This window comes from Miniopterus natalensis, chromosome 9, assembly GCF_054644295.1.
Source record: "Miniopterus natalensis isolate mMinNat1 chromosome 9, mMinNat1.hap1, whole genome shotgun sequence".
Taxonomy (NCBI): domain Eukaryota; kingdom Metazoa; phylum Chordata; class Mammalia; order Chiroptera; family Miniopteridae; genus Miniopterus; species Miniopterus natalensis.
Window position 1 is genome coordinate 54,445,978 of NC_142089.1, and position 22,227 is coordinate 54,468,204.

General features: G+C 34.0%; 1 protein-coding gene and 1 pseudogene across 2 annotated transcripts in view; one reads left to right on the forward strand and one right to left on the reverse strand.

Annotated features, from left to right (window-relative positions):
• Nucleotides 1–22,227, forward strand: part of HS2ST1 (heparan sulfate 2-O-sulfotransferase 1) — a 150,098-nt gene that overhangs the window by 14,138 nt on the left and 113,733 nt on the right. The gene's annotated exons all lie outside the window — the stretch shown is intronic.
• On the reverse strand, nt 10,292–13,167 carry LOC107543164 (small ribosomal subunit protein eS24 pseudogene; annotated as a pseudogene).

A 22,227-nucleotide genomic window follows, 5' to 3' on the forward strand; every position in this document is an offset into this window, starting at 1 on the left:
GGTTTAAAATTATAATTAAAAAATTTAAATTACAAAAGTAATTAGAATATTGTGAAAAAAAAAAGAAATAAGAAGTAATCATTATTGCACATACTAAAACATGCATTATTTTTGCAAAGTTCTTTCATAGGGGTTCCTTAGATAGAAGTGATTATAATATTTTATCTTTTCATTTAACATCAGATCATAAAAATTTTCCTAGGTTGCTACCGTAATAGCTAACATAATACTGGAATAATAAACCCTCTTTTTGAGGAGGGGAAGTAGGAGTCTTGTCTTTAAACAGTTTCAGCTTTTTATTGTGGTAAACTATGAAGTCACCACTTGGACTGATTTTGTTTCATTTAGCTATAATATTCTATAATTTTGATAGTAACTTGTGTGTTTCAGGAACCTTCTTAGTTGGACTAAAATTAAAGATTCCAATCTAGAATGTATTTGACTTTATTCTGCTTTACTCCTGGGTTTCATCCAGAGCTGATTGAAATTTTGTGAGAGTTTCAAGCATTTATAATTTTAGGGGTCTTTTTAAAGAATATAAAATCATGTCTAGGACTTTTGGAAGGGGTCCATGCCACATGTATGGCCCTAAATGTTGAACTTGATTAGCTTCAGAGTGTAAATCCATCTCTGATTTCATCCTTCTGATACCTCAAGATACTCAGTGTCCAAGAAGAAAAATGCTCTTTGATGTCCTATAGCATCTTTTTTGTTTAAAACAAATTATCTGTACTCATCTATATATTTTTCTCTATATATCTACACTTTAGCCCTCTTAATTGTGAATACTTGGTTTGTGAAACATTTAGATTAAGTTATAAAACGTGGCTAATATTGGAGATAACTGCTTGGATCTGGGAAGCAGATAATTGATACCTTTCCCGCTATGAATTCTGTACCAGTTGAATAGATATATAAGGGAATCAGATGTAGATCAGAATTTTGGTTGGGTAAAGTTGAATTTGGAAAAACTGGCTTAAATATGTAGCCACAATGGCTTTCCCAATACTTCATCTCTGATTAAGATTTGTCTAGCCAGTCACTGCACTGGACAACTGCAGGCATCTTTATAGGGCCAGAATGTGGTCTTTTAATTGTTTTGACCAGAGCAGGAGAATTGTGGGCATCTGCAGATAAGACTGGCTGTAAATGGAAAGGAATCTATGAGACACTGAACAAAGCATGCTTGGTTTCATCTCCCAGATTCACTAATCAGAGAAGTCAACCCTTTACTCTTCAACTCCCCGATCTGTGGATGATTTTTAAAAAACAATGTATTAAGACTGCTATTTGTCATAATTTTTTCTATATAGTAGCTGGCTTTTCAATTTGGTTTATAGTATTTTTATGTATGCAATAGATTTTGATTTGCATACAGTATTCATCCTTTAGACTTTTTGCTTTTGGTAAAAATACATATTTAAATAAAGATATATATAAATATAGCATAAACACACATAGTTTTATAAATGTGTATGTGCTTAATGGTATCTTATTTTACCTTCATTTATTTCTTTTAGTGTGTTCCTTTCTTATGTAAATCTAGCTCCTGACATATATAATTTCCATCTCTGAAGAATTTGTTTTAATTTCTTGTAGTGCAGGTCTACTGGTGACAGATTCCCTCAATTTTTTTCCCTGAGAAAATCTTGATTTGTCCTTCACCTTTGAAGGATCATTTTGCTGGATACAGAGTTCTAGGTTGGTGGGGGTTTTTCTTTCTTTCAACACTTAAAGTGTTATTTCCCTTCAGTGTCTTCTTGTTTGCACAGTTTCTGAAGCGAAGTCCTATGTAATTCTTAACGTTGTTCCTCTTACATAAGGTATTTTTTCCTCTGGCCTTTTTCAAGACTTTCTCTTTCATTGATTTTCTGGAACTTCAATATCATATGCCTAAGTGTAAATTTTTTTAGTAGATATCCTGCTTCATGGTCTCTGAGCTTCATGGATCTATGTCTTTCAGAATTTTTAGAAAATTCTCAGCCATTATTACTTGAGATATTCCTTCTGTTCTTTTCTCCCGATATTCCCATTATACATGTATATACATGCTACACCTTTTGTAATTGTCCCATGGTTCTTGGTATTCTCTTTTTTGTTTTGTTTTTTAATTATTTTTTCCCCTTTGCTTTTCAGTTTGGGAAGTTTCTATTGACATATCTTCAAGCTCACTGACTTTTTTTCTCCATAGTTTCCAATCTACTGATGAACCCATCAGAGGCATTCTTTTTTTAAATATATATATATATTTTCTTTTATTATTCATTGATTTGAGAGAAAGAGAGAGTGAGAAAGGAAGGGAAACATCAGTTTGTTGTTTCACTTATTTATGCATTCATTGGTTGGTGCTTTTATGTGCCCTGACCAGAGATCGAACCTGCAACCTTGACATAGCAGGACGATGCTCTAACCAACTCAGCCAGGGCTGAGGCATTCTTCTGTTACTGATTTTTGTCAATTTCTTTTGATTCTTAGGTTTTCCATGTCTCTGCTTACATTGCTTACATTATCTACTTGCTCTTTCTTGCGTGGTGTCCACTTCTTCTATTAAAGCCCTTAGCATATTAATCATAGTTATTGAATTCTCACTTTGGTAATTCTGAAAATCTGTCATATGAGTCTGGTTCCGATGCTTGCTTTGTCTCTTCAGAAGAGAGAAACATAAGGGGATTTTTTTTCATTTTAATATAGGTTGTAATTATTTTGTTGATAGTTGGGCATTATGTGTTGAGTAAATGGAACTCAGGCAAGTAGACCTTTAGTGTGAGGTTTTATGTTATCTGGCTAAGGGTTAGGCTGTGTTTACCGATTATTGTAACTGTGGTGTCAGAGACTGAAGTTACCTATAGTGTCCCTGTTGTCTTTGAACTTCCCTAGCTAGTTGCTGAGGCTTGTAGTTTTTTCAGCTGTACCCTTTTGTTATATAGGAGACTTATTGATGGTCAGTAAGGTGTGGGGAAAGAGGAAGAGTTCTATAATCCTGTGATTAAGTCTGTCTTTTAGTGAGCTTGTGTCTCTTGGCTGTGACTTTCCAGAAATAGCTCCCCTATTTCTCCGCCCCTCAACGCTTACTTCAGTGAGGCAGGAAGGCTAGAGAGGACCAAAATTGGTTATTGTATTTCCCTAACCCCAGATAGATAAGCTTTGGTAAAATAGTTTCCTTTGAGGGCAGGACTTTGCTATGGAGAACAGAGAAAGCTCTGGGCTATTTCAAAATGGTTACTTTCTCCCACTCTTACAACCCTTTGCTGGAGGTAAGAGGGAATTTTCCTCAGATCTTCATAGTGTGAATCTTTTGGAACACCTGGATGTAAAACCCAGGCAAGTTCCCCTCCCCAAGACTCCCCATTTCCTGAGTTTTTAGCTCTCAAGCTAGTCCACACTTAGTTTTCATCAATTCATAAATTCTAGTTTAAGTGCCCTTAGGGATACTGGACTCAACTGTGGACCTCTGCTTCCTGTAAGCTGTGATTCTGTGTTCACCTGTCTCTCCAGTTCTTAGGCTAGTGGTTTGCCTTGGACCTCAATTCTCTGATGGATGTAAGAAGAGTTGTTGATTTTCAGTTCAGCTTTTTTCTTGTTGGTGACAATGACTTCTATACTCTTTACATGTAAGACTAGAAACCTTTAATAATATTTTTATAAGTTGTCACGTAATTTTATTGTTATTTTATTTTTTTGACTTTTATTTTTCAGTCCATCTGGAATTTAGGTTTGTAGGAATATAAGGAATAGGGTGTGTTCTGGGCCATCTTACTACACTGCTTTGTCTAACAATTCTTGTGTTAGGATTATACTACTTTCAATTCTTAAAGCATTATATCCTTTCATACTTGGTAGGGATAATCCTTCCTGCATGATACTTTGGTTTACTTGTCTATTATTTCAGTTGAGCCCCAGATTCATTTTGTTAAATTAAGAAAATACATTAGGATTATAAATTGAACCGCTTAATATTAATAATATGATTAGAATGATGGTGTTATATTTGGACTTCCCCATATGGAAACATATTTCTCTTTATTCAGGTCTTTTTTTACATTTTGAAAATATATAATTTACTTAGTTGCACAGATTTCTTGAGAGATGTATTTTCTGCATTTTAGAAATCTTTTTATTTTGAAATAATTTTGTACTCACATGGAAGTTGCACAAATATAGTACAGAGAGTTCCTGTGTACCCTTTACACAGCTTCCCCCAATGATAACATTTTATAAAACTATAGTACAATTATCAAAGCCAGGAAATTGATATTGGTCTAATACTATTAACTAAACTAGAGTTTACTTGGATTTCACCAGTTTTAACATGTACTCTTTAAATCGCTTTCAGTATATACATATATATCTGATATTATTGGAATGTCCTTCCACTACATACCTTTCTCCTTCCACCTGCTGACTGATACCCACCTCTCCCTCTTTCTGCTGTAGAGTGAGAATGCTGTTAATTTCCAGGAGGCTGCTTTGCTAGTAGATTTTAAATTCTAAAATATTTTCAAGTACTTTTGTGAAATTTTTAGGAAAGTAATCTTATTTACTGATAATGTTATTTTTCTATACCATTGCATTAGCTAGATTTTGAAATTATACTTACTTTGTGCCTGATTTTTACATAGTTTTCATTGGACTTCACTGTTAAGAGGAAAATAAGAGATATATATATAATTTGTGGTATCAGAATTAATCATTGATATGTAATGAATGCTTTTACCATGTTTTGGGAATTCTAATCACTATAAATGAATCATCTCATTTAATCCTCACAGCCTTCTAAGACAGTTATCAGTGTTTTCTCTTTTTATAGATGCGTAGTAAATTGGCTTAGGTTAAATAATTTGCTTGCTTAAGTTCACATAGCTTAGGCACTAGCTCAAACCTAACTTTAAAAAAATTTAATTCATTTTGTATTTAACCTTTTATATTTCCTCCTATAGCAATAGAAAAGATGAATTTTAAGCTACTCAGATGAATTTGATTCTAGGGTGTGCATTTATACCATGGAAGTGTCATTCTAGAATTGATTAAATTAATTCCATATTCAGATTGAACACTTTTTGCAAACTGATATTTCAGTGTTTAAGTAGACTTATCAAAATTGTATGTTTTTAAATGATAGCAGTATTAAGCCTGCTCCTCCCTCCTTCCCTTCTTTCCACAGGTACTTTTTGGGAGGTATAGTCACTATTGAGTATCTAAATGTGTCAAAATTGATTTAGTTAGATGTATATGGAACTAATTGTAGGAGTACAAAGAAGTTAACATGTAATTATGAAGAACAATGTATAGTTGGCCTTTTGAAGAACATCAGATGTTAACTCCTCTGCAGTTTAAGTTTAGTATGCATTCTTTTTCATTTCTCATGAGTTTGATGACTTTAAGATGATGTCAGTTTTACTGTGACTTCAAGTGAATGAATCATAAAATAATAGAATCTTTTATTTGAAAGGAGTCTTGAAGGGTTTTTTAGTTAGGTTCCTTCCCAAAGTAGGAATGCTTCCCTCTATGACAATTTTTAGCATGTTATTTGTGGAGAAAGGGTTCATTTTTTATTCCTAGCTACAGTCTTTAGCAATTTTCTTAACTCGGCATCACTCTTATATATTTCTTGTCAGGGGTTGCTTTTTCTTTTATCTTGTGTGTGTATATATTCCTTTCAAATCTGAGCCAATCCATTTTAGTGTTGCTATATTGTTTTCTTTAGGTACCTTTATCTTCTGCATTGGCATTCATTGGTGCCTGTCCTACACTTGTTTCAGTAACTTAAGTAAAAGCTATAAAACCACACTTACAGATATTAACTATATAATAATTCCTTTAAAATGCATTTTATTTTTGTCATCATCCTTTGTTACATGTGTACTCAAACAGCAGCCATTCTCTGATATCTAACTAGATCACTTGTTAAATATTTTTAGCTTGCATGCCTTGCACTATGCTGTTACTGTAACATTAATACTCTGAAGTCCTCTGGAAGAAAAGGTAAGGTTGATTTCCTCTGGTCAACTGGAAGGTGCGTTGGTAGAACGGTGTATAAAGTATATTCTGTTTTATGTTTGAAGATGGATTGTATCTAGAGACATTTTTTGAGGAGTTCTGTTCTAAGTTAATGAGAAGTTGGTGGGCTTATTTTCTTACTGAGGTAACAGCTTGAAAATTTGAAATTAAAGTATACATAGACCTTTCTGTGTGGGAATGGGGTTATTTTCTAGACTCAAAGCACTGTTGCTTAATATTTTAATTAGAATCCTTTTTCCCAGTCCTTAAAATATCAATCACTTTTAATTAAGTTGCTGTGAATAATTCCTCCTGCCCATTTCGCCTTAGTTTTTTTATTCTCTTCCCAGTTGAGGTTTTTATATTTGCTCTCCTTGACAGCATTTTGGGCGGGGGGGCACTCAAGGGAGACAGGGACTCCCTAGGTAGCTTTTGTTGTAGCCAGTTATGAAAAACAGTTGGATAAATGATCACATGTTATAACTTTCTTTTATTGACTGGGGTGGGATGGGGTGGATTAGTGTAAAAAAAACCCCAAAAAAACAACACAAAAAAACCCTCCAAACAGTGAATGTTGGCAAGTGTTCACTTCTTTTGTCTCATTCACCTTGGCTCAGCTCAGTAACTGCTTATGAGTAAGATTTTCACAGTCTTAGAAATAAGGAGTTGAGAACAATATGGTAACTGATTAGTATCCACCTCACAGAGGTGTTGGATGGATTAATTGATTCTTAGAGAGCATAGGAAATGTCAAAACAGTATAAATGCAAGCTACTATTATGATAAAGTAAAAGCTGCTTTGAAGAAAAACATAATTCAGCTGGTAGGAGAGACTTCCTTTAAGGGAAAGACTGAATTTGAGTTTCTGTATGGTCTTTCATTCTGAATACTAATTAGTACTTGAACATATGTATAACCTAAGTGTTATTTTAAAAAAAAATATGTAGTTATGAACTGTTTATGCAAATAAATTCAATGTAAGTTTTTTGCCATATAGCATGTAGCAGGGCTTCTTGAGATTTGCTTTCAAAATTGGTGTTTTCTCATTGATAGGGATGAACAGTTTTCATCATTACCATTTGGTCATTTATTTTCATTAAGGACAAGAGCTAAATGTAAGTCTTTAGGAAAAATAAATGTTTATTTATTTCAGGGTACAGATTAGTTGCAGCTATGTACAATGATCAGTTGTAGAAAGGTGTTTCTATTGCTACCAGTTTTGTGGCCTCTTTTACCTGATCAATTTGCTGTGAATTTTCCTTTGTGGTGGGACAATTAATTTGTTTGAGCTAAAATATGTCAGGATGACTTAGAAGAGACTTACACTATGTTGTCCCACCAAAAAAAGCAGACTACTTAAATTTTTTTACTCCATGTCATGTATGTGTTTGTATTTTCTCTTTGTGGAATACTGAATCAAATTTATACTGTGGTATTTTTACAGCCATGGTTCTCAGTCTTAGTTATTTATTGGAATCACCTCTGAAGCTTTCAAAAATACTTGAGTCTGGGTCCCACCCTCCGAAGATTGATTTGATTGATTTGGGGCTTGGCCTGGGCCTCAGTTTCCCAGGTGATTCTCTTGTACAGCTAAGGTTGAAAGCCTCTGTTCTAGAGACTCAGACTGAACCTACTCAGTTCAATACAAATGCACAACATTTTCTTACTAGCTCCTGAAAATAATTTTGATAGTTACAAGACTAATATATCATGAATATTTTAAATTATGCTTTTGAGTTTACCATGGTCACTGTAAAATGAGCATTGTTAATTCTGCTATATTTTGAACGTTTGTTTTTTTAAACCAAATTTGGCCAAAGACCAAAAGGCTTAACAGTGAACTGCTTTTAATGGTGAGCTGTTATTGTCTTCAAAATGTAAGAAGTGGGGTGAGGTGGGGTGGGGATGGAGGAGATAGAAATGGGGATGGGGTTGGGTATAGAGGGGGTAAATGGTAATGGAAAAAAAATAAAAAAAGTATAAGAAGTTACAAGATAGAGAAATACTGCTTTCTTGGTTAGCTACATAACTTACTTAATTCAGGGGGATGAATGAAATCTCAGTCCCTTTCTGCTAGCAATGTTTTCTTCATAAGATGTTTTATAAATCCATTTGCATTCCGGTAATTTTTCTCTCACATTCTTAAAACTGGAACAGAGATTTTTGAAGTTGCATATGCAGGTATTATTAAAATAGATCCATTATTCTAATAATTACTGTTTACTAAAGCTGCATGTTTAATATTTTTTTAGGTGACATCACATGTTATTCTTAAATTCAGTAGGCTACGGTGGGAAGTACAATTAGATTTAAACTGATATTTAATGTTCTACTTAGAGTAATTGATGCCACTTAGGAAAAGGTTGGTTGCTGTCTATATATTTCAGCATATTTGGGTATGGGGAAGTTAAACCAAAATTCTCATATGCCATTAAGAATACATAGTAAGTTAGAAAAGCTGCTCACACAATAAACAAAGGTTGTGGCCCAAGCATCTGTATCAGATATAAAACAAAAAAAAAAATGATATTAAGGATAATTTTAGAAGCATCTCCACGACAGTTACTGATCCAGGCTGATTCTTGGCAAAATCATAATCATAGTTTGTATTTGGTGTGGGCCTGTTTTCTGGAGTCTTTCCTAGACTGTTTCTTTTGCTGGGACACTGTTCCTCTCATTTACCTTGTATAAAGTATTTGGATTTGCCTTCCTATGAAATGTATAATATTTCCAAACTATTTCTTCTCTCCTCTTGACCAACATTTTTCTTAGCCATAGAACTTTCATTGGGGGGTAGGGTCTGGGATTGTTAAAACCTTCTAAAGTGTGTCAAAATGTGATTATGGCTTGTTGACAAGGAACGAGTGGGTGAACAGAATTCAGTGTTTATCTGACGAGGTTGTTGGTAGAGACTTACAAAGCAGTTTATACCATTTTCCCCCTAACCATATAGCTTGTGCACCCACCACTTGGCTCTATTAAATATTAATATTCCACATTTATAGTAACACAGGTATATCAAGGCCTCTGGTACATCTCACTGGACTCATTTTCCTCCTTTCTTCTGCACAGGTAACTACTGTGTGGAGTTTATCTTTCCCAGAAATATTTTCATGAACCAAATCAATTTCTTAATAAAATCAAAATGAGTGAAATTGGGGAAGGAAATGTTTATGAACAGAAACTTGAAATACCACTTACAGGTATTAATAGTGATAAAACCAGTTCTTAATCTAGATTTTTTTCATCCTTCTGTATCTGAATGTTCAGTACTGATTGTTTAAAGACTTTCCTGTTAAAAATTGTAAAAGCTTGTAAACCTAGGCTATATGGGGACACAAAGGATTAATTCTACTTTGTTAAAATCTACTAAAGTGTGTCAAAATGTGATTATGGCTTGTTGACAAGGAACCAGCGGATGAACAGAATTCAGTGTTTATCTGACGAGGTTGTTGGCAGGAACAATGAACAGTGCCAGCAGCACTGAAACCAGCCAACTCTTTTATCTTTAGTAAATCCTCTGTCAAATAAGAGATCAGTCTCTTTAAATTTTAGATAATGAATAGAATTCAGTCAGACTTTAATTTACAATGCACAGCTAAAATAGGTTATGTTGATTAGATTATTGTGGTCCTTTATGCTTTTTGGTTCACATGAAAAGTGCTTAAGTGATGTTGAAGAGGGTGGAACAAAGATTGTACGTCAAACCTTTTCAGAGTTCAAAAACATAAAATTATTTCAGAAGTAATGAGAACATTTTGTATTATTTCTAAGAAAAATCAAGTTTTTGGAGGACTGTTCTTCTGGGGCACTAATTCATTTATCTATGGAAAATGAAAAAGGATCTATGTATGGAATGGAGACAGAGAACTCTTACTTGAAGCTGAGGCAGTGAGTAGCCTGTTTTCCTCTCCACCCTTAGCCCACCATCTCTAAGAAGAAATAAACTTTTCTTCATTGATAAGGTAAGGTGTTAATGTCATACTCAGTATATTTAAAACAATAACAAAACCACCTTTTCTTACTCCACTCTTCTGTCCTCAAAATTAGTTTCCTTCTGAATACCTCTGTCAGCAATTCTTTAGTATTTCCATGTCTCTTAGGCTTGAAAATTCTAGGTGTCATCCTCAATTCTTCTTTCTTTATATATTGTTGATCACAAGAATCTCTAGGCTCTACCTTTTTGTTTCTTCTGGGCTTATTTTAAGCTTTACATTTTTTTAAAGTTCTTAGTTTATTAGTCCTCTCATGAAAAATCTGCACAATCATCACAGATCAAGTCACTGAAGAATCTTTACCCCTTTTTGCCAGCACCAGCATTGGCCTTTGTAGGCCCCCTGACCTTCTTCGTTCTGTTCTTGCATTCCTCTCTCGGTTTCCTGGAGGTCATCTTCTCACACAGGCCATGCATTGCAAGTCTGTTTGGGTTCATTTTTCCTTGCATAATCCAAGGAGTCATAAATCATGCCAAAGCTAGTTGTCTTGCTACCACCAAAATGGGTTCTGAATCCAAACACAAAGATGACATCTGCTGTGGTCTTATACATTTTGGCTAGTTTTTCCTGAATTTTTGCCTTAGGTACTGTTACCTTCCCAGAGTAAAGGACATCAATGACCGTTTGTTTCTGCTGAAGTCCTCTGTTGGTCATGAACTGCCTGGTCCGAATAGTTACTGTGTTGTTTATGATGGTGGCTGATCATCAAGCAGCCAGGGAGGAAAATCTGAACTTTACATTTTATAACAAGCATGAGATGTTCAAGGTTTCTTCCAGCTTTAAAATACTATGATGACCTTTAAAATCTAAAATCAAATGTAGTGTTAAAAGCTTGTTGAAGGAATATTAATAATAAATTTTTAACAAAAAGTACTGATCTGATTCATCTAACTAAGATTCTAAAAATTCAGAAAAAGACATTTAGAACTTTGTATTTAGTTTGGTCTTAGTATTAATATTACATATGAATAATTGAGTATTTATTAATGTGGTTTAAATATCTCTAATACTGAGCTTTGCATATTTTTCTGAAGAAAAAATTTTGGGTTCTTATTGAAGAAAGAAGAAAAAATTTAATATCTTATCAATCAGCATCTGGGCAAGTGTGACCCTCCAGCTCCTGAACCTGGTCCCCAAAGATAAAGATTTTAAGTCATAACTGTTATTTCTGAACGCTTCTTAGAAAGGATTTCAAAAGTTACTTTGAATGATTTTCTGTTATTTATTTCCTTTGGGGATCATAAATTGTAAAGAGAGATTCACAGCTTGGTCTTGTGCAAATACTATAACATTAAGAAAAAAAATTATTTGATAGTGGAAAAAGATTTTGGGAGAGTGGGTAGGAAGCATAAACAAAGTTTTGAGGACAGATAGCTTTTGAGGATTTGACTTTTGAGATAGAGTGAGAGGTAAATTTGGGTATATAGATTGGAAAATACTAAGTGCCAGAATGATATAAAAAATTTTGACTTAGTGATTTAAAAAATGAAGCATTAGTAAAAATTGACATGTTTTTCTAAATGATATCTTGGTATTTAGAATTTTTTTTAATGGTGGAAAACATTTGTTTGAAGGCTATAAAGGCTGTAATGAGCCTTTTTCTCTAACATAGGATAGAAGTGTGAAAAAATAGCATTAAAAAATTTTAAAGGCTTTTCCTTACAATCATTAACTCAAAAATAGTCATGAAGCAACTCCTGTCTGTACTGGACAGTCTGCTGTCTTTGTTTTGCTTTCATTATAAGTTTAGCTTCAAAGTGAAGATTTATTCCTTTGGCCTATTTCCAGTGTTCAAACTGCTAGTTTCTACTTTCTATGAAGCCAGCACCTGTTATCTCTTACAGCCTTCTAAATTTTTATGGAAGTTAATAATTTGTTTCCCTTGAGCACCAGCTGCAAGCACCAGGGGTCTGACTGACTTTCTGAAAGGAATACATATTTGAAGTTATCTTGAAGGAGAATGAATTGATCAAGGATTTTAAGAATGGATAAGGATCTGACAGGGAAAATTCAGGCTGAGAGTATGACATGATCAAAGGCATGAAAATGGAGGCCCATAAGGTATATTCAGCATATGAGGTATGATATGGTGGATGAAAAAGTATTGATAGGATATTGTAGGGAATAACATTGGGAAGATAGGGAAAAGATCATGGAACTCAAAGAGTTCCAGGTCAGTTAGTAATATTATCTATCATTTATTGAATGCTTACTGGATGTCCAAGTCTGTGTTAAATCCTGTATAAAATAATCTCATTTGTTTTTACAAACAATAGTCCTCTGTGTCAGATATCATTTTCTGAAGAAACTGGGGCTAAATGAGGTTAAACAGGTTGATAAGACTCAAAGAGCTAGTAAGTTAAATTTGAATCCACATCTTTCTTAAAATAAGCTGCTGTCATAGGCTTCTAGCTAATTAAAATTGCTTTGCAGTGACCTATAGATTTTATACAAGAAATTTATAACAATCTTGAACTTGTTCTCATAGAGTAGGTAATTACTTTTATGTTGGATTGAGGGAAGAACCATGATTATTAATATGCAAAGTTTTAGAAGGACTTCAAATATAAACCCACTATTACAGGAACATAAACCAGTGACCCCCAAAAGAAGACTTTTTATTTTGAATTACAAAATAACTTCTCGATATCTGAGACTCTTTAAAAAAGTAGAAATCCTCTGAGCCAAATCCTCAAAGCTGTATGTTCAGGGAGACCCTTGTCACTCTATCTAGTTTGTAAGTATTTGACAGCTTAGGTCTGGGTCAAAAAGCATCTAGCCAATATTATGGCTACCTACCTCTTGGTTCTTTGAATTTAGAATCTCATCTTATGTGTTTGTTTTAATTTTTTTCTAGCCCATTGTTTGTCTTGAAGAAATGCCAAACTGAGATATATTTGCCATTGTTGTAGGAGGTGAATGTCTTCCATTGAACCACAGCAATTTTAGTAACTAGTAGCATGTGAATTAAAGAATTTTAGAGTTGAAGGGATCTTAGTAATTGTCCAGTGAAGTCTTCTTGTACAGGTAAGGCAAATGAAGCATGGAATAGATGACGTGGCTGCAGTTATTTATTTACTTAAGGTTGTTAGAACTACAAGTAGGAGGAGGACTCTTTTTACCAAATTGCACTACCTCCAGTGTTTATCAGAAGGTGTATGTGGACCACCTCCATAGCAGTAGGAGTCACTTGCTGGTTATGAGGCTGGATTCCTAAAGCAGTGGTTTTAGCTGGGTGAGATATTGGTATTTATATATATCGGAATCTCGGGAACTTTCACAAAATACGTCTACAGAAAACTACTTGGCTGAAAAGTCCTTCATATCAAAGGCATCTTTAATGTAAGTATAGGCCCTGTGGCTAGAAAACATGCAAAATATTCTTGCCTTTTGGAAACAGGTGTCTAGAAAACAGGTAGCTTAATAACCTAATTAAAGATTGCATTGCAGATGGATACCAGAAAGTTATCCTTTCTAGTGTTCACAAAAGGCATTTGATTGGGTTATCATATATGTTGTGAAAAATTATTAAGTAAGAAAAATTAGACTTGCAAGATCTGATTTTTCCACACGATTGTTTTGATTGATGTATAGATGCTGAGAATTTTTTGCAAACTAACAGATTAGCTTGACATTGTTCATGGGTGTTGGTAAGAAGACATGATTATCAGTATTTTTCCACCAGTTTCCTGAGCTTCACTTACCATAGGGCGACACAAAGTGGCCTGGATGACTCCTGCAGACCTAGTGTGATGCATTGCTGGAGAGGAGCCCTGAGTTTAGGGAGCACAAACTTTTGCTCCAGAGGAAGATAGTATTTCTCTCTTCCAAGGCTATTGTTTTTACAACTACCCTTGAAAAGAAAGTTTGGAGCAAAGAGAGGTCAGTGCTTCTGCTCACAGGGCATGCAGAAATGCGAGAGACCAATGGAGAGTTGTGTCCCAGTACGTATATTATATTAAGCAAACTAGGTCATTGTTTATTCTCAGTGTAAAGGAAATACGTTAAAAAAAACAAATGGTGTCAGAAGTGTGACTTCTGTGCACTTTGTTTTTATTTTAAAACTTGCTGCTGTTTGCATATTACATGCCCCTATAAGTATAGTAGCATGAAAGTTAACTTACTTAGCTTTGGCGAAGAGTATTCTAGTTAACAGAATTTTCTTTCGACGTATTCAGATTCCTTTATGCCATAAAACATACCCTGTTTCTTTATCTTCCTCCTTTTTACCTTAAAACATTTTCCCCCTGTGTTTTTATTTTAGCAAATGCTCAGAGTGTGTGCCTTTCCTGGACTAGATACTGTATGCTAGCTGGGTATATAGATATGAAAGATTGTGTGTCTTTTATTCAGAGTTGTTATATGCCAGGTATTTATATTTTTATTTAATCCTCACATCAGTCCTGTGCCATTTGAGGGAAGGAGACAGGGTAGGCTAAATGTTAAATGGATGTTCCTGGTAGAGTGAACAGCATATACAAATGATTTGGAGAAGATGAGGGATAGGCAGCAAAGGGCATTCCAAGAAGGAGAGCAGTGTAGACTATGTGAAGAACCAGAAGAGAGAAGCAATATGGATTATGAATACTTCATGATACTGATACTAATTTATTTTTTATTGGGTTATATACTTTTATTTTTGCATTATTAAACTTTTTCTTCCCTCACCCGAGGATATGGTTGTTTTCTTTCTTTTTTTTTTTAATAGATTCTAGAGAGGGAGGAACCTTTAAAAATATTAGTGCCATGAACGACTAAGTAAATAGGGAAATTGAAGGAGACTAAAGAGACCTGGCAGTTAACTATTTTGTGCTGGATTCTTTAATTGGATCATGGATTGGATGGTGAAACATATAAAGGACATTATTGAAATGATTGGTGAAATTGAGAATGAATGGTATAATAATAATAATAATAATAATAATAATAATAATAATAATAATAGATTTTCTGAGTGTGATTGTATTGTGACTATAGAGGAAAATAGCCAGGCTCTTCAGTGGGTACATGGTGATATATTTAGGAGTCAGATGTCATGATGCTGCAAGTAAATTTCAAATGGTTCAATAAAAAAAAAAAAAATGCTGTGTGTGTGTGTGTGTGTGTAAAGGGAGAAAGCAAATGTGGCAAACTGTTAATGGTCAATGTAGACTTCTCAATTTTTTTGTAATGTCTAAGATTTTTTCACTCGCCTCCAAGAACCAGTTTTGCCCCCACTGAAATGAAATGAGCTAGATGAAGGATGTAAGGGTTTTCATTGTGCTTTCTTTCAACTTTTTGTGAAGTTTGAAAATTTTCAAAATAAAAAGTTAGAGTGAAAGCTGTGACTCCTTACTTCTTCTTAGCAGACAATTCCAGAAATGCCCCTTCATCTTTTCTGCTATATGACTGCAGTGGATTGGACTTGTCAAGTTTCTATAGCCCTTCCAAAAGAGAGCATTGAGCTGAACCTCCATAAGGAGTTGTAAGTGGTTGAACCAATTAGTAGGAGGACAGGCATTTCAGGCAAGGAAACAACATAGTAAAAGCATTTTTGTAGTTTATATGTTTTAATAATTTGTTTCAGCCAGAACTTAGACACCTTCAGATTCCTTCTTTATCTTTATGGCAATTTGGAATGCATATTAGAAGTATTTGCATATATCAGTTTTTTTAATAGTACTTTTCACTGACAGATGCCCTGAGTATCTCAGCAGGTAGGGAACACACATAGATTCAATTAGGGATTGCCTGTTTCTGCTTTTTTTAAAAAAAAAATTTTATTGACAGTATTACAGATGTATCTCCCATTTTCTCCTCCTTTGCCCCCCTCCACCCAACCCCCACCCCTCTCCAGGTTTCACTATAGTATTGCCTGTGTCCATGGGCTATGCATATATGCATGTAAGTTCTTGATTAATCTCTTACAGTCCATGCCCCCCCTTCCCTCTGAGATTTGTCAGTCTGTTACATGCATCCATGCCTCTGGACCTATTTTATTCATTAGTGTCCACATACAAATGAGGTCATGTCTCTCTCCGACTGACTTATTTTGCTTAGCATAATAATCCCCAGGTCCATCCATGCTGTTGCAGAGGGTAAGAGAGCCTTCTTTTTTACAGCTACATAATATTCCATTGTGTAAATGTCCCACAGCTTTCTTATCCACTCATCTACTGATGGGCAACTTGGGCTGTTTCCAGATCTTATCTGTTGTAAATAACACTGCTGCGAATATAGTGATGCTTATATTCTTTCTGATTCAGAATTCTTAGGATATATTCCCAGAAGTCGGTTTAAAGTCAGTTCCATTTTTAATTTTTTGAGGAATCCCCATAATATTTTATGTAAGTGGCTTTACAAGTCTGCATTTCTATCAGCAATATACTAGGGTTCCCTTTTCACCACATCCTTGCCAGCACTTATTTATTGGTTTATTGATGGTAGCCATTCTGGCAGGTGTGAGGTGATATTTCACTGTAGTTTTAATTTGCATTGCTCTGCTGATTAGTGATGTTGAGTATTTTTTCATATGTCTGTTGGCCATCTATATGTCTTCTTTGGAGAAGTGTCTATTCATTTTTTTTCCAACACTCTGTAGTTTTCCACGTACAGGTCTTTTACCTCCTTGGTTAAGTTTATTCCTAAGTCTCTTAATTTTTTTTGTTGCAATGGTAAATGGGATTTTTTTTAGTTTTCCATTCTGAGAATTCATTTTTGGTATATAAAAATGACATCATTTTCTGGATGTTAATTTTGTATTTGCTGAATTCATTTATTAAATCTAATAGTTTTTTGGTGGAGTCTTTAGGGTTTTCTACATACAATATCATGTCATCTGTGAATAATGACAATTTTACTTCTTCCTTTCCAGTTTGGACACCTTTTATTTTTTCTTCTTGTCTGATCACTGTGGCTAGGACTTCCAGTACAGTGTTGAATAAGAGTGGTGAAAGCTGACATCCTTGTCTTGTTCCTGTTCTTAAGGGAAATACTTTTAGTTTTTGACCGTTGAGTATGATGTTGGCTATAGGCTTGTCATATATGGTCTTTATTATGTTGAGGAATGATCCCTCTATTCCCACTTTGCTGAGAGTTTCTATCAAAAATGGGAGGTGGATTTTGTCAAATGCCTTTTCTGCATCTATTGATAATGATCATGTGATTTTTATCCTTCATTTTGTTTATGTGATGTATCGCATTTATTGATTTGTGAATATTGTACCAGCCTTGCATCCCTGGAATAAATCCCACTTGGTCATGGTGTATGATCTTTTTAATGTATTGCTAGATTCAATTTGCTAGTATTTTGTTGAGGATTTTAGCATCCATGTTCAGGGATTTTCTTTGTAGTGTCTTTTTCTGATTTTGGAATTAGACTAATGAGGCCTCGTTAGAAGAGCTTGGAAGTCTCCCTTCCTCTTGAATTTTTTGAAATAGTTTGAGGAGGATAGGTGTTAATTCTTCTTTGAATATTTGGTAAAACTCACCTGTGAAGCCGTCCAGTCCAGAACTTTTGTTTTCTGGGATTTTTTTTTTTTTTAATTCTTCAATTTCATTAGTTGTTACCAATCTATTCAGGTTTTCTGATTCTTCCTGATTGAGTTTTAGAAGATTGTATGTTTCTAGGAATTTGTCCATTTCACTCAGTTTGTCCAATTTGTTGGAATATAGTTGTTCATACTGTTGCTGCCTTTTTAACATTTTGGTGACCACCTAAATTCAGATATTTAGAGCAAATAATATCGTTTTAAGATTCTTGAATTGGAATTTTAAGATAAAAATACATTTACTTGATAATAATGTCACCATGCACAATATGAATACATTGTTTATAGGCTTATCAAATTACTTATTCAGTGTTCAATTAATTATAAATATTCTGTATACTGTAAGTAACCAGTTTGAATTTTATTTTTCTTCTCTAGGAAACTGATGGTAGTTTACTAGTCAGGATTGGTTATGTCAAAATTCTAGTCTGTTTTGTTCTGCTTTCCTCTCTTGAATGTTACAAGGGCATTTTTATATTTTTCTCTGAGAGCGTCTCAGTGAAAGACAAAATAGATGAAAGAGAAAGAAAGTTTTAGAATTGGTAAAATACATACATTAGAATAGAATGTCAAGACCATAGGAACAGTGAGAAAACATATATGCTGTCTTAGAGTCCATAATCATTTGCCAAGCTTGAGCTGAAAAGTTTGAGTTAAAATTTACCTACAGTAAAATGTGTAAATATTAAGTATACAGCTTAATGAATTTGAGCTGGGGATTTGGTTATGAGGGTTTCCTTCTGTTGGAAGCCAAAAATCAAAACAAACCAAGAAAAACAATTCCACACTAGTTCCTTGGAGGGGGGGGCAAAACTTTTCCTAGTGTATTTTCTGAAAGAAAGTTCTTGAATGGGGCCGCATATAGGGAGTATTGAATATAGTGGGTTTCACAGAGCTGTTTTCTTACAGTATTCTAAGTGAAAGCTGAGGTGTGATTTTTATTGGGAGTTAAGGATGGGGTACTAAATAAGCAATCTTTATCTAAAAATATACCTAGAGTCTATCAAGAAGTGTTTGACCGGTATATCTTTCAAATAAAAGTTCTCTCTTTCAGTATATATATATACACACACACACACACATATATTACATATATAACACACATCTATAAATTATATATGTATAAATATGTTTGTATAATATTTATGTATAATATGTGCACATATGTAATTTAACTTTTTTGATAAAAATTGGGCAGAAAAAGGGCTTGAGCAGTAATTTTTTGGGGTTATCAACTAGGAGTGTACTTACTGCCTTAAGGAATAAATATGCAAGCGATAATTTCCTGTTCTAAAATTCAGGACTTAAAAAAATTTTTCATTTTGAATCCAAGGCTGCTCCACATTCATAGGAAAGTAGGCCAATAGAGAACCTGCAGGTAAAGCCAGAGTTTTTCTGAAGGAACAATTTTATGTCTGACTCAGTGCTGAAAAGAAATCAGTCAGGTCCTCAAAGTTCTTTAAAACATAGCATGACCTACATATTTTTAACTGGAAGATAATTTCAAACAAATATTTTCAGTTGGCCATTTGTCTGTAGAAAAATATCAGTAATGTTCCCATTAAAATCTGGTTTTGAGCAATGTGAACCTACCCAAAAGGAACTAATAGTAAACGGAACATTTTCCCCCCTTCAGATTATCTCCCTGTGATGCCTTTACTTCCAGTCAGTTTCTATGATCTGACTTTTTGCTTAGCTTTCTTGAGTTGTGATTTTTTAAAGGAATACATATAGTTTAAATATTGCTTCTTTAAAGGGTGCTACAAAGAAGATTTTCCTACTAGGAAAAATATCTCCTTACTTTATGGTACCTGATACATCTCTACTGTAAATTATCCTGCATTTAGAAAGATTCATACTGCTACATGATGTTTTCTCTTCAGGCTTTGAGTAATATTTTCTTGTTAATTACATACAGATCCTTAGTAGTTGAATTTAAGGAATTTGGGAGTGTATTCAGAAACTGTCAAATAGAAGTTTTCTCCTCATTATTGAATCTTAGTACAGTAAAAATGCATTGTATTTAACATTGAAATCATTTACAGTTTTGTCATTTGAAATTACAGATGCTAATGTGAAAAGATCTGCCACGTTTTGCTCCTTAGGTTAGGAAGGGGGATGTATTAACCTAAATTAGCAAGAGAGTGTGGACTCCAAATTGTCAGTATGTAAAAAGTGAATTTTAGGTAACTCGCAAATTTCTGAACATGTAGAGTCTTAAGTTTTTAAAATAAATTTTGTTATCTTAAAAAGCAATGGCAAATTATTTTAAAATATCTGAGTTTTACTTAAGTTCTTTACATACGCTAGGCTATTTAATTTGATAATTTAATCCTTACAGAAACATTTGAAGGGCAAGTAATCATGCCATTTTACAGAGAAGCAAACGTGGCTCCCATAGGAAAAATGGCCCAGAGTCACACTTGTAGGAAGTGATTAATTAAGATTTAAACCTGAGCAATCTTACTTTTAACCACTGTGTTGTATTTCTCAAACTCTATGGAATCAACAGTATTGTGACATGTTACTTCCCATTACTCTCCTAAAGCAGAATTGCCAAGGTGTCTGCTCTTTCATTCCCTTTACTTCTTTTGCTTTTTAACTCCCATTTTTTTCTTGTTTTAATAATAATAAAATCTAGAGGAAATAGAGGAAATGTTGAATTAAATATACTTAGGTTAAAACACCAAATCTTTATATACTAGCTGTGTGACCATGGGCAAGGTACTTACTTTATTTGAGGTCTCTTTAAAAAAATTGTATTAAGGGAGTTAATAACTCATAAGTTTGTTGAAAATATTACAAAGATACCATTTTTTTAATTTTGCTAATCCTCACCCAAGGATATAATTTCCTTTTTTTTTTTGAGAGTGGAAGGGGATGGGGAGAGACAGAGAGAGAGAGAAAGAGAAAGAGAAAGAGAGGGGGGAGAGAAAAACATTGAAGTGAGAGAGACACATTGATTGGTTGCCTCCTGCCCCGACCAGGGCTGGGAATTGAACCTGAGACCCTCCAGTGTATGGGCCGATGCTCTAACCACTGAGCAATGCTGGCCAGGGCAAAGGTACTATTTTTAAAATATTAGTACCAATGCCTGGAGGATATTAGGGGTTTAAAAATATACAACTACTGTTGCCTCCACATTTCTGCCTGAAAATCTAAATGTTTTATTTTTTTTAATGCTCTTGACTTTATTAAACATTCAAGGAAAAAATATAACAATTATCTACACTCTCTTCTAGAAAACAGAAGCAAAGGGAATACTTCTTACTTATTCTATGAGGCCAGCATTAACCTAATCAAACCAAAGACAGTATAAGAAAGGAAAACAACAGGCTAGTATCTCTTGTGAATATACATGCGAAAATCCTCAATATTTGCAAATTGAAGTAAAAAATGTAGAAAAAGAATTATATATTATGACCAAGTGGGGGTTTATTTCAAGTGTGCAAAGCTGGCTAAGCATTTAAAAAGCAGTGTAATCCATTACTATTAACAGGTGAAATAAGAAAAATTATATGATCATATTAATAGATGCAGGAACAGCATTTGACAAAATCTAACCCCCATATATGATAAAAACTCAGGAAACTAGGAATGAGGGAAACTTCCTCAACTTGATAAAGTACATCTACAAAAACCCCTACAGCTAACATCATATTTTGTGGTGAGAAAGTGGATGCTTTCCAGTTAAGATCAGGAAAAATGACAATGATTTCCCCTTTGACTACTCCTATTCTACATCATCCTGGAAGTCCAGGTTAATGAAATAGGACAAGAAAAGGAAATAAAAGATATGCGGATTGGGAAGGAGTAAATAAAATTTTGTTTATAAATGACATGATGGCTTATGTAGAAAATCCCAAAGAATCTACAAAAAGTCTACTGGAACTAACACATAATTTCATGAGGTTGCAGGATACAAAGTTAATGTACAAAAGCTCATTGTTTTCTTATGAAGTGGCAGTGAAACACTGAAATTTGATATTAAAAGTGCAATGCCACTTATAGTAGCACAAAAATGAAATAGGTATAATTCTAATAGTTGGAATTTGAAATCAAAGTGTGAACATCATTTATTTACATTAGCACAAAAATTTTTTAAGTCCTTAATATAAATCCAACAAATTGTGTAAAAGATGTACATGAGGAAAACAAAATTCTGATAAAAAGATCAAAGGAGACCTAAGTAAATAGAAAGATATTCAATGTTCATGGATGGGAAGGCTCAATATGGTTTGGATGTCATTTCTTCCCAACTTGATTTATAGATTTAATGTAATCCCAGTCTAAATCCCAGGAAGTTATTTTGTGGGTATTGACAAACTGATTCTGAGTTAATGTGGAGAGGTAAAAGACTCAAAATAGTCAACATAATATTGAAGGAGAAGAACAAAGTCAGAGGACTGATATTACTGGACTTCAAGACTTACTATGAAACTACAGTAATCAAGACATTGTGGTATTGATGAAAAATAAACATGTAGGTCAATGAAACAAAATAGAGAGCCCAGAAATATGCCCACATAAATATAGTCAACTGATCTTTGACAAAGGAGCCAAGGCAGTTCCATGGGAACGGACAGTTTTTTCAATGTATGGTGCTGGAACAACAAGGTACTCTCATGCAAAAAGCCAAAAAAACAAAACACACACCTTACATCTTTTCACAAAAATTATCTCTGATAATGTTAAACACAAAACTA